General features: G+C 46.2%; 1 protein-coding gene across 1 annotated transcript in view; it reads left to right on the top strand.

The window, feature by feature from the left end:
• LOC139159147 (zinc finger protein 850-like) overlaps positions 1-12,956 on the top strand; it is a 168,400-nt gene that overhangs the window by 98,391 nt on the left and 57,053 nt on the right. The window lies entirely within an intron of this gene.

The raw sequence follows: 12,956 nt of genomic DNA, 5'->3' as shown, positions 1-12,956 counted from the left end.
AGTGTATTTCTTTATCATTCTTGCAAAAATGGTCCCCATATGATAAATTATCCATATTACAAGAGGCAAAATCATAATATGAATGCCACATATAAATATAAGTCACATCTTCAACCTCACTCCTCCTCTCCCTTGACCATTCCCCTTTTATATAATACTTTTATGTAATACTTTTGGCACTCTTTCAGTGCTTTTGACACCCCTTCATGGTCCTTTTCAACTTGGACAAACCCTAAAACATCCATCACCCTAATAACAGCTCATTTCCTCAATTCCATATCTTTAACATCAAAATGACCCTTCCCCACATTCTTGGTTGCTTAAACACCTCCCCTCTAAGGAGTTTCTAAGGACACACATATGATGTTTATAAGAACAAACTGAAAATTATCAAACACAAATATATTTTTGATTATACGGTTATAAAATACTGTAACTGTGCAATAGTTCTTCTTACATGCTTTATGTCTTATTTCTTACAAGAATAATATTCCATTTCTCCCAACGTGACACAAATAGTTCTATCACAATGGAAAGAAAAGAGAAAGAAGTCCAAAGAGATCATACTCCCCAGAAAGTCCTACCTGTGGGATTTTGTAGGTGCCCAGCATGGTTGAAATCTGGATGGAGATGTCAGAATTGGCCCCTTCAAGAAGACCCAAGAGGTTTCTTGGTTTTCCACATCTATAATTTGGAACATTTGTCTGTCCGTTCGAAAGTTGGTCCAATAAAGCATCAGATGTTATGATCTTGTTGAAATAGTTGTCATGGATGTTGTAGCCTAGGGTGATATTAGGTAAAACCTTGGGATCCCGGTTAATTTCCCGAATGGCAAAATAGAAGGAGAGGATGTTCCAATGTTTTGTAGGTCCTTTCCTGAATATTGGATGTGAAACACATGACTTCAGTAATGAACGTAATTCCCCAAAGTCCCCTGCCTATTCTGCCAATGGATCAGAACCTTTTGTGCCTAGTACTTTTATTCATTAAAATGTTAAGAAAGTTAGATATCAATTTCACACTGTACACGGTGCAAATTCAATGTATCCTATCATAGAATTCTTACTCTGATAGAATTCTGGAGTTCAAAAGTATTGTATTTTTCAGAATGTTTCATTGCTAATCATTCCAAATCATGTTTTTTCCAGCCCTAACAAGGTACTAATGATCTTCTTAACTCTTATCAGCTTGTAGACTTTTTCATTGCTTCTCTCCTCGAATAAGGCTTTTTCCAGCCTTATTCGAGGACTTTTGCTGACTTTTTTCATTTGTTTGTTTTCATTTGTTTTGGTTTATGTATTTTCTGTATCTTTTGTATTTTTGTTTGTTTTTTTAATGAAAAAACCTAATAAATATTTTTTTTTTAGAAAAAGGACAATGAAAGATGTGTTTTTCCCAGAGAAGTAAATGCGATTTATGTTTTCAGATCTGCTGGAAGGTCTTTTACAAAAAATGAGCAGACTTTTTTTGCAGTAATAACAACAACAACAACAACAACAAAACAACAACAGAATTGGAACTTGGAGATTTTCTAGTCCAACCCCCTGCTTAGGCAGGAAACCCTACACTACTTCAGATAAATGGTTATCCAACATCTTCTTAAAAACTTCCAGTTTGGAGCATTCACAACTTCTGGAGGCAAGCTGTTCCACTGATTAATTGTTCTAACTGTCAGAAAATTTCTCCTTAGTTCCAAGTTGCTTCTCTCCTTGATTAGTTTTCACCCATTGATTCTTGTTCTGCCCTCAGAATAGTTTGACTTCCTCTACTTTGTGGCAGCCCCTGAGATATTGGAACACTGCTATCAGTAATGCTAGAGAAATTGAGACCAAAACCAAGGAACTGATATTTCAAGGAATCAGACAGGTACATTAGATAAAACAAATGTTTAAATGCAGGAGAGATTCCAGCACACAACAGATTTAAACTTAATATTAACCACTCGAAACTTGACTGTAAAAAATATGACTTCAGTAACCGAGTTGTCGAAGCGTGGAACTCATTACCGGACTCCATAGTGTCATCCCCAAACCCCCAACACTTTACCCTTAGATTATCCACGGTTGACCTATCCAGATTCCTAAGAGGTCAGTAAGGGGCGAGTACAAGTGCATTAGAGTGCCTTCCGTCCCCTGTCCTATTGCTCTCCCATATCTCCTATACCTTTCTTCTATCCCTATATCTCTTCTTCTATTCTTTCATTGATATGTTCTATTACTATATCTTCTTTTCTATTCTTTCTTAGATATATTTTACTATGGGTATCTCCTCTATAACCTTCATCATGTATTTTACTATGTGTATATAGATATATACCCACTAAAACCCTCATTGTGTATTGGACAAAATAAACAAATAAATAAATTTTGGCACTTCACTTTAAAAATTCAAAAGCAGTTTGAGAGCTTTAGAAATCAGCCAAGTGGAATTGGCCACAGGGTGACTTACAAGAAAGATTTAACCAAGGGAGTTGCACGGAAAATGTGCTGTAGAAACCAAGCTTTGGTTGCGGAGATCAGCCCACCAATTAGATAGTCTCCTGGCCTGTAGTAATTCAATATCTCCACTTCATCTCTCCCCAGAGTTAGGGGACATTTGGCTGGAAGTATCCCAGAGATTTTGCTGGGCAACAGCAGCAGCAGTAGAAGCAAGAAGAGGGTCATTTTTGGTCTGTCTGGTTTGGCTTTGTGCATTCTGAAAGCTTTAATTTGATCGCTAGAAGAAGAGTGAGAAGGAGAAGGAGACAAATGCTGTTTTGCAAGACATAAACAATCTCTCATTGCTAACCCACATTCTGTAAAAGACCTTGGAATACTAATATCGAATGACCTAAGTGCTAAAGCCCACTGCAACAATATCGCCAAAAAAGCCTCTAGAGTTGTTAAGCTGATCCTACGCAGCTTCTGCTCAGGCAATCTCACGCTACTCACAAGAGCCTACAAAACTTTTGCCAGACCCATCCTAGACTACTGCTCATCTGTCTGGAACCCATACCACATCTCAGACATCAACACCCTTGAAAATGTCCAAAGATATTTCACCAGAAGAGCCCTTCACTCCTCCACTCGAAACAGAATATCCTACGAAAATAGACTAACAATCCTGGGCCTAGAAAGCCTAGAACTACGGTGCCTAAAACACGATTTGAGTATTGCCCACAAGATCATATGCTGCAATGTCCTACCGGTCAATGACTACTTCAGCTTCAACCACAATAACACAAGAGCACGCAACAGATTCAAACTTAATACGAACCGCTGCAAACTTGACGGTAAAAAATATGATTTCAACAATCGAGTTATCGAAGCGTGGAACTCATTACCTGACTCAATTGTGTCAACCCCTAACCCCCAACACTTCTCCCTTAGACTCTCCACGATTGACCTCTCCAGGTTCCTAAGAGGCCAGTAAGGGGCGTACGTAAGTGCACTGATGTGCCTTTCGTCCCCTGTCCAATTGTCTTTCCTTTCTTTCACCTATCTTATATATTCTCTTCCTTTCATATATCCTCTCCTCTAAGTTCACTTTCACCCTCTTTTATATTATCACATGTCTATTTTTCTTCCTATGTATTTGTGTATTGGACAAATGAATAAATAAAAAATAAAATAAAAACATTCAACCTTCAATGCTGTGGAAAGCCAGCAAACCCACCCCCAGAAGGATGAAATATTTGGCGAATATTAAAAGAGACAAAATGTTATATTTCCCCAAAGGAAAGAAATGGAGAAACATGCTTTTAAAGACAAAAAGCAGACTCGGGTCTTTCTTAATAGACCCCAAGCAGAAACTGAGGAGGCCGTCTTTTAGAAGATTTGATAATCCCTTCAAGACAGGAGTAGAAAAGTTTGAAGAAAGGCAGAACGATAAGATTAGAAAATAGACCTTCACTTAAGATTCAACACAGGACAAAAGCAGTTAACCACAGTAGGAATTGCATCACCCCCCAAACAGTTCCAACTTGAAAGTCACAGAAACCTACAAAGATCCATCCACTCATTCAACCATTTGTCAGCTGTCCCAGAACCATAAAACCTGGTGGGTTCTGCTTACCATTAAACCTTCTTTCCAATCAGTCTTTTCAGCCTCTATTTCTTTCCAGCATCTTGCCCCTTGCTTTGAAATGAACCAGATGGATTTTTCCCCCCAACAATGTTTTTCCAAATTCAGACAGCGCCAAAATTGAATATAAAAGGGATGAGAATACATTGGCCAGCATAGTCCCTGGCCTCTCGTTAGCCTTATCCCAAGTCCATTGTTGGGTTGGGGACATTTATTACCCAGCATTTCTGATGCAAAATAGTATTAGTGTTGCTCCTATATTTGATGTTTATGTCAGTGGCAATCTTTGGAATCTCTGGAGAGTGAGCGAGGAAAATAACAGGCAAATGACCCTGGTGTTGATAATAATAGGGAGAAGTATTTCCTCTGTGACCTCCTGAACTTTTGCTATTGTGTAGAAAGTTAGCACCCACCCTTCTCCTAGAAAAATGATACATTCTAGGAAAAGGCAAAATATTGTTTGTTTGTTTGTTTGTTTGTTTGTTTGTTTGTTTGTTTGTTTGATTGATTGATTGATTGATTGATTGATTTATAAGCTGCTCAACTCATTTCGGACTCTGGGTGGCATAAAACAAACTACCCTCCACATCGGCAAAAAGAATCCAAACCGCACATACGAACGGAATAAACAAACTCTCACTGCCAACCCACACTCAGTAAAAGACCTTGGGATACTAATATCGAATGACCTAAGTGCTAAAGCCCACTGCAACAACATCGCCAAAAAAGCTTCTAGAGTTGTTAACCTGATCCTATGCAGCTTCTGCTCAGGCAATCTCACACTACTCACAACAGCCTACAAAACTTTTGCCAGACCCATCCTAGACTACTGCTTATCTGTCTGGAACCCATACCACATCTCAGACATCAACACCCTTGAAAATGTCCAAAGATATTTCACCAGAAGAGCCCTTCACTCCTCCACTCGAAACAGAATATCCTAGGAAAATAGACTAACAATCCTGGGCCTAGAAAGCCTAGAACTACGGCGCCTAAAACACGATTTGAGTATTGCCCACAAGATCATATGCTGCAACGTCCTACCAGTCAATGACTACTTCAGCTTCAACCGCAACAACACAAGAGCACGCAACAGATTCAAACTTAATATTAACCGCTCCAAACTTGACGGTAAAAAATTTCATTTCATTTCATTTCATTTTATTGGATTTGTATGCCGCCCCTCTCTGTAGACTCGGGGTGGCTAACAACAGTAATAAAAACAACGTGCGACAATCCAATACTAAAGAAGCTAAAAACCCTTATTTTTAAAAAAACCAATCATACATACAAACATACCATACATAAATTGTGGAAGCCGAGGGGGAAAGAATATCTTAATTCCCCCATGCCTGACGACAAAGGTGGGTTTTAAGAAGCTTGCGAAAGGCAAGAAGGGTGGGGGCTATTCTAATCTCTGGGGGGAGTTGGTTCCAGAGGGCCGGGGCCACCACAGAGAAGGCTCTTCCCCTGGGTCCCATCAAATGACATTGTTTAGTTGACGGGACCCGGAGAAGGCCAACTCTGTGGGACCTAATTGGTCGCTGGGATTCGTGCGGCAGAAGGCGGTCCCGAAGATAACCTGATCCGATGCCATGAAGGGCTTTATAGGTCATAACCAACACTTTGAATTGTGACCGGAAACTGATTGGCAACCAATGCAGACTGTGGAGTGTTGGTGTGACATGGGCATATTTGGGAAAGCCCATGATTGCTCTCGCAGCTGCATTCTGCACGATCTGAAGTTTCCAAACACTTTTCAAAGGTAGCCCCATGTAGAGAGCGTTACAGTAGTCAAGCCTCGAGGTGATGAGGGCATGAGTGACTGTGAGCAGTGACTCCCGATCCAAATAGGGCCGCAACTGGTGCACCAGGTGAACCTGGGCAAACGCCCCCCTCACCACAGCTGAAAGATGCTTCTCTAATGTGAGCTGTGGATCGAGGAGGATGCCCAAGTTGCGGACCCTCTCTGAGGGGGTTAATAATTCCCCCCCCCCCAGGGTAATTGATGGACAGATGGAATTGTCCTTGGGAGGCAAAACCCACAGCCACTCCGTCTTATCAGGGTTGAGTTTGAGTCTGTTGACACCCATCCAGGCCCCAACAGCCTCCAGGCACTGGCACATCACTTCCACTGCTTCGCTGACTGGACAAGGTGGTGGAGATGTAAAGCTGGGTATCATCTGCATATTGATGATACCTCACCCCATGCCCTTGGATGATCTCACCCAGCGGTTTCATGTAGATATTAAATATGATTTCAACAATCGAGTTATCGAAGTGTGGAACTCATTACCGGACTCAATTGTGTCAACCCCTAACCCCCAACATTTCTCCCTTAGACTCTCCACGATTGACCTCTCCAGGTTCCTAAGAGGCCAGTAAGGGGCGTACATAAGTGCACTGGTGTGCCTTTCGTCCCCTGTCCAATTGTCTTTCCTTTCTCTCACTTATCATATATATTTTCTTTCTTTCATATATCCTCTCCTCTAAGTTCACTTTTACCCTTATATGTATTACTATATGTCTATTTTTCTGCCTATGTATTTGTGTATTGGACAAATGAATGAATAAATAAAAAATAAATAAAAGAATATAAAAAACAATTAAAACCCCTAAAAATAAAATCACTCATATCTGTGAAAGCCTGGCTGACAGCCAGGAAGATGTAGCAGACAGTCAGGAAGATGTGGCAGAGAGCCAGGAAGAATTAGCAGACAGCTCAGGGGAGGGGGCTGGCAGTTCGTCGGACAGTTTGTCCTCTCTCAGTTCATCTGCAGGACAATACATTAATTTATGCAGCCGAAGGGCCTTACAAAGAAGGGATCGCTTTAAGAAGCATGATAAGGCATGATAAGCACACCTGGGCTGGGTGTGGTTCCCTTAATGAGGGCTAACAGCGTAAAAAGGGAACGGGGCCAAGGCAAACTGTGGCTGTTTTTCTGGGTGGTTTGTGTGGTGTTGTTGTTCCTGCTTTGAAGTTTCTACTCTTGGATTTCAACTCAGCGTTGTGGGAATTGAAAACTCTGGGACAAGCTGCTGCTTTTGTGCCGTGAAAATTCAGAGACCTTTTGGAACATTTATGCTACATGACTTTTGTATTTGTTTGCTTTTCACTGAACTTTGAGGCTGGCTGAATTTTCAACTCAACCTGTGTGTTACTCCTGAAAGTAAGGACCGTTTGCTTTAGACTTTTTCTCTACTGTTTAATACAAGTTTGCTGATTAACTATGCACGTGTGTGTCTGACCTTCTTTCCTGAACCGTTAATCATTGCTTGAGGTCGGTCAGGCAGAACAGAATAAACAGCCACCCGTCAGACACACAGCATTCCAGTTTGGGGTGGTTTGTTTTGGCTTGTTCCTTCCTCTTCTCTGCTGCTATTTTTGATTTTTGTGCTTTTTCTGCCTGTTTGAAAATACCATGGCTGAAATGATGGCAGAGATGCAGGCTGTTTTTGAAGCTTTGCGTTTGGAGATCCACACTCTGACTCAAAAGGTGGGGTCATTGCAGGACCAAGTGAATGTGTTGACCCAGCAGGCGGCCCCACCCCAGGTGCCCCCTGTGGCTCCTCCTCCAGTGCCTCTCCCAAGGAGGAAATGTTTTGTGGCCATGCCCGAAAAGTTTTGGGGCGATCGGAGACTGTTCCCGGCTTTCCTCAGCCAGGTGCAATTATTCATCAACGCCCAGAGGGTTCATTTTCCTGGCGAGGAGGACAAATTGGCGTTTCTGTGCAGCCTTTTGGCCGGTTCCCCTGCTTTGTGGGTGTCTCCTTTGTTGGACCGAGACGACCCTCTCCTGCAGTGGCATGACGTGTTCTGCGCACACCTGAGACGGCAGTTTTCGGATCCAGTGAGGGAACAGATGGCCACAAGAGCGCTCAAGCAGCTGAGACAAGGCTCACGCCCCCTGGTGCAGTACCTCAGTGACTTTCGTATGCTAAGCCGACAGGTGTTGTGGAACGAGGCTGCTTTGCTGGAGGCGTTCCAGGATGGCCTTTCTGAGACTATGCTCGATGAATTGGTGCACGAAGCCTTGCTACATACCTTGGCTGAGTTGGAACAGCACTGCTTGGCTATTGAGGCCAGGTTGTTGGCGCGGGAGGTTCTTCGGTCTGGACGGTCCTCTCCCCGTGTTTCTGGTGCCACGCTGATGCCTGTTCCATGGCGGGGGGGGGGGGTTTCAACTGTGCCTATCTCGACTCCGGTTCCTGCGCCTCGTCGTTTCCTGCCAGCGTTGCCTCCTCGCATGACAGAGTGTGTTTCTGCAGGAGAGCCAATGGAGGTCAGTTTCGTGAGACTCCGTCAGACTCCAGAGGAGAGGGCTCGCCATCGTGCTGCCGGGCTGTGTTTCTATTGTGGGGGCTTGGGGCATTTCGCCAATGTTTGCCCGAACGTCCGGCGGAGGACGGTTGTTGCCGCTGTCCCGGTTTCTCCCAGCTCTCCTGCAGTCTCCCCGGGTACGGCTGACCAGCATCCGGAGACGGCTACCTGTGGTCCTGTCCCTGTTATGGATACATCGATGGCGGAGACCAGGCCCGTGGTTTCGCAGTCAATAGTGCGTCGGGAAACGAGGGCAGCCCGGCTTGGTGGCAACATTAGGTCGGGCTGGGATGCAACCCTCACAAGATTCTACGACTCATGACTCCGGAATGTTTCGTCACCTTACGATTTCGGCTCACCTGATTCTTGATCACCGTCCTGGACTTATTCCTGCTATTGCTCTCGTGGACTCGGGGACAACCACGAATTTCATGGATGAGATGTTTGCCCAGCGACATTCCCTGCCTCTTTGTCCTGTGGACCCCCCATTGACTGTGGAAACTATTGATGGGAGGGTTTTGTTGTCTGGCCCCATTCATTTCCGGAATCTGCTGGTGCGGATGTGCATCGGAACACACGAAGAGACCCTCCAGTTGTATGTTACGAGGGGTCTCCATTTCTCCCTTGTTTTAGGATTGTCCTGGCTACGGGCTCATGATCCCCATGTGGTGTGGTCCCAGAACCTTGTCACCTTTCCTGGTTTGCCGTGCGTGGAACATCATAGACATGTGTGTGCGGCTCAAGGACCCGTAGTTCCCGCGGCCCTGCTACCCAAGTGCCTTGCAGGGTTTACGGATGTTTTCAATGAAAAAGAGGCCGACCGGATGCCGCCGCATAGACCCTATGACTGTGCCATCGAGTTGTTTCCAGATGCCAAGCTCCCGGCTGGACGGTTGTATTCGATGTCCGAACCAGAGCTTGTCGCTCTCAAAGAATTCATAAAGAAAAACCTCGCCAAGGGCTTCATCTGGCTGTCAACCTCGCCCTTGTCAGCCCCTGTCCTTTTTGTTAAAAAAAAAAAGGGAGATCTTCATATTTGTTGCGATTACCGGCGCCTGAATGCCATCATGGTGCGCAACCGGTATCCCTTGCTGCTGATCCCAGAACTGATGGATAGGTTGCGCACGGCCACTGTGTTTTCCAAGATAGACTTGCGCAGTGCTTATAATCTGGTGCGGATACAGCTGGGAGATGAATGGAAAACGGCGTTTGGCACCCGTTATGGACATTTCGAATATACAGTGATGCCCTTTGGATTAACGAATGCTCCTGCCGTTTTCCAACATCTCATGAACGATGTTTCTCGGGACATGTTGGATCAGTTTGTGGTGATCTACTTAGACGATATCCTGGTGTATTCCCTGACCCAGGCCAGTCACTTGAACCACTTGCACCAGGTTCTGCACCGCTTGAGAGAGCAGAGCCTCTATGCCAAACTGGAGAAGTGCCAGTTTTTCCAGACAACGATCGAGTTCCTGGGACATATCTTCTCTCCAGGTGGCATCTCCATGGACCCAGGCAAAGTGCATGCACTCCAGACCTGGCAACCCCCACGCAAAGTCAAGGATGTACAATGGTTGTTGGGGTTTGCTAACTATTATTGTACTTTTATCCCCGGTTATGCCATGTTGACTGCACCCCTCACTCGCTTACTGCAAAAGCACGTCCCGTTTTGTTGGGGTGAGGAGGAGCAGCGGGCTTTTGACTTGCTCAAGGATGCATTCATGCAGGAGCCTTTGTTACAACATCCTGATCCCGCTCGACCGTTTGTCGTCGAGACGGATGCTTCGGATGTGGCGGTTGGTGCCGTGCTATTGCAAGCCCACCCACCAGAGGACACTTTGTTCCCATGTGCGTATTTCTCCCGAAAACTCACGTCTTCTGAGCGCAACTATGCCATATGGGAGAAGGAGCTGTTAGCGGTCAAGGCCTCTTTTGAAACGTGGCGGCATCACCTTGAGGGTGCCCGACATCAAGTCAAAGTCCGGACGGATCACTGCAATTTGGAGTACTTACAAACAACCCGTAAGTTGAACCAGCAGCAGATACGCTGGTCCTTCTTTTTCGCTCGGTTTCACTTCCGTATCCAATACACCCCCAGTGCTCAGAACCCCCGGGTGGATGCGTTGTCCCGGAAACCTGAGTTCACGTACCCAAAGGACCAGGCCCCGCTACAGACGATTCTGCCATCAGCAGCCTTCGCTGCGACCCAAGTCCCCCTCGATTTGCGCCAACGTCTGCGGGAAGCACAACGGGGGGGATGGGTATGTGGCGCAGAGGGTGCGGGACGTACGGCCAGGGACCCCCTGGACTGTTGAGGATGGCCTCCTGCGGTATAGGGGGCAGTGCTATGTTCCAGCCGGACCACTCCGTGGGGTCATCATGACTCAATGCCACGATAATCCGGCGGTGGGTCACTTCGGCCTGTTTAAAACATTGGATTTGGTCTCCCGGACCTTTTTGTGGTCGTGCCTCCAGGATGATGTGCAGTCCTATGTTGGCACCTGTGCTCAATGTCGAATGGCCAAAGCCGCTACTGGGGCCACGCCAGGCCTCCTACAGCCCATGCCAACGCCCACGAGGCCGTGGGGCGTGGTCTCTATGGACTTCGTCACTCATTTGCCTTCCTCCTCCCGGTTCACCATGGTGATGGTGGTGGTGGACATGCTAACCAAAATGGTGCATTTTATACCCTGTTGCCAGGTGCCCACAGCGCAGCTCACAGCCCAATTGTTTGTCCAACACATTTTCCAGCTCCATAGGCTCCCCGATCGGGTTGTGTCAGATCGGGGACCGCAATTCATGGCTAGGTTTTGGAAGGAGCTGATGGAGGCCTTGCAAGTGCAAGTGTGTCTTGCCTCCACCCAACACCCGCAGACGGATGGAGGTACGGAGAAAACCATCGGAATTTTGGAACAATACCTCCGTTGTTTTGTTTCTGATCGACAGTCGGATTGGTCCTGGTTCCTCCCAGTGGCGGACTACGCCTTCAATAATTCTCGGCATTCATTCATCCGAATTACGCCTTTCTACTTGAATTACGGTTTTCACCCCTGGTTGTTTCCTTTGACCCTCTTGGATTCCCTGGTGCCTATGATGGAGGATTTCCTTAGTGAGCTGCATGCCATACACGAAATGGTGAAGCGCTATTTGATAAAGGCCAAGGACGACTACAAGAGAGTGGCTGACCGATCCTGGAGAGACGTACCCCCCCCTGGCTGTGGGGGATCGCGTATGGCTCTCCACCAAGCACATCGCTTCGGAACTGCCACGCCGGAAATTGGACCCTTGTTTCCTGGGCCCATTTCCGATCGAGCGCGTCATCAATCCAGTGGCCTACCGTCTCACCTTGCCGGCGAACTTGAGGGTGCACCCTGTCTTTCATCGATCCCTCTTGGTTCCTGTTCGTCCAGACTGCCCGCTTCGTCCCCCTGTTCCTGTGTTGCCTGCCCCCTGTGTCCGTGATTATCTCCCTGATGCCCCGGTTCATGCCATTCGGGATTCTCGATGGGTGCAGGACTGTTTACAGTACCTGGTGCAATGGGTGGATGGAGACCCGGACAATTGTTCATGGGTGAAGGCTACTTTGGTGGATGCCCCTTCCACGCTCACTTTCCCCAGAAGCCGGGGCCGTTGTTGGGGGGCCCAGGGGGGCCTTCCCGGGGGGGGGATGGTGTTGTGTTTGGGCCTGGGCCAGCTGTTGCCCCCACAGATGAGGAAGACGCGGCACACAGTGACTGTGAAAGCCTGGCTGACAGCCAGGAAGATGTAGCAGACAGTCAGGAAGATGTGGCAGAGAGCCAGGAAGAATTAGCAGACAGCTCAGGGGAGGGGGCTGGCAGTTCGTCGGACAGTTTGTCCTCTCTCAGTTCATCTGCAGGACAATACATTAATTTATGCAGCCGAAGGGCCTTACAAAGAAGGGATCGCTTTAAGAAGCATGATAAGGCATGATAAGCACACCTGGGCTGGGTATGGTTCCCTTAATGAGGGCTAACAGCATAAAAAGGGAACGGGGCCAAGGCAAACTGTGGCTGTTTATCTGGGTGGTTTGTGTGGTGTTGTTGTTCCTGCTTTGAAGTTTCTGCTCTTGGATTTCAACTCAGCGCTGTGGGAGTTGAAAACTCTGGGACAAGCTGCTGCTTTTGTGCCGTGAAAATTCAGAGACCTTTTGGAACATTTATGCTATGTGACTTTTGTATTTGTTTGCTTTTCACTGAACTTTGTAGCTGGCTGAATTTTCAACTCAACCTGTGTGTTACTCCTGAAAGTAAGGACCGTTTGCTTTAGACTTTTTCTTTACTGTTTAATACAAGTTTGCTGATTAACTATGCACGTGTGTGTCTGACCTTCTTTCCTGAACCGTTAATCATTGCTTGAGGCCGGTCAGGCAGAACAGTGATGAACTTGTGGGTATGGGAACAAGGGAATGAACTTTATACTGGGTGGAGAAACCACAGGAATTCAGACTTGGTTTCTCACAGATGTGCCAACATGTCTCTGTTAATAAATTGGATACCTTTGATGAATGCGATGCCTCTGATTTAGTTTCAGATACTATTTGGAACCCTGA

The sequence above is a fragment of the Erythrolamprus reginae genome, chromosome 2, assembly GCF_031021105.1.
Source record: "Erythrolamprus reginae isolate rEryReg1 chromosome 2, rEryReg1.hap1, whole genome shotgun sequence".
In the NCBI taxonomy this organism is placed as follows: domain Eukaryota; kingdom Metazoa; phylum Chordata; class Lepidosauria; order Squamata; family Dipsadidae; genus Erythrolamprus; species Erythrolamprus reginae.
The sequence above is the reverse complement of the archived record's forward strand: the minus strand, read 5'-3'. Positions and strand labels throughout refer to the sequence as shown.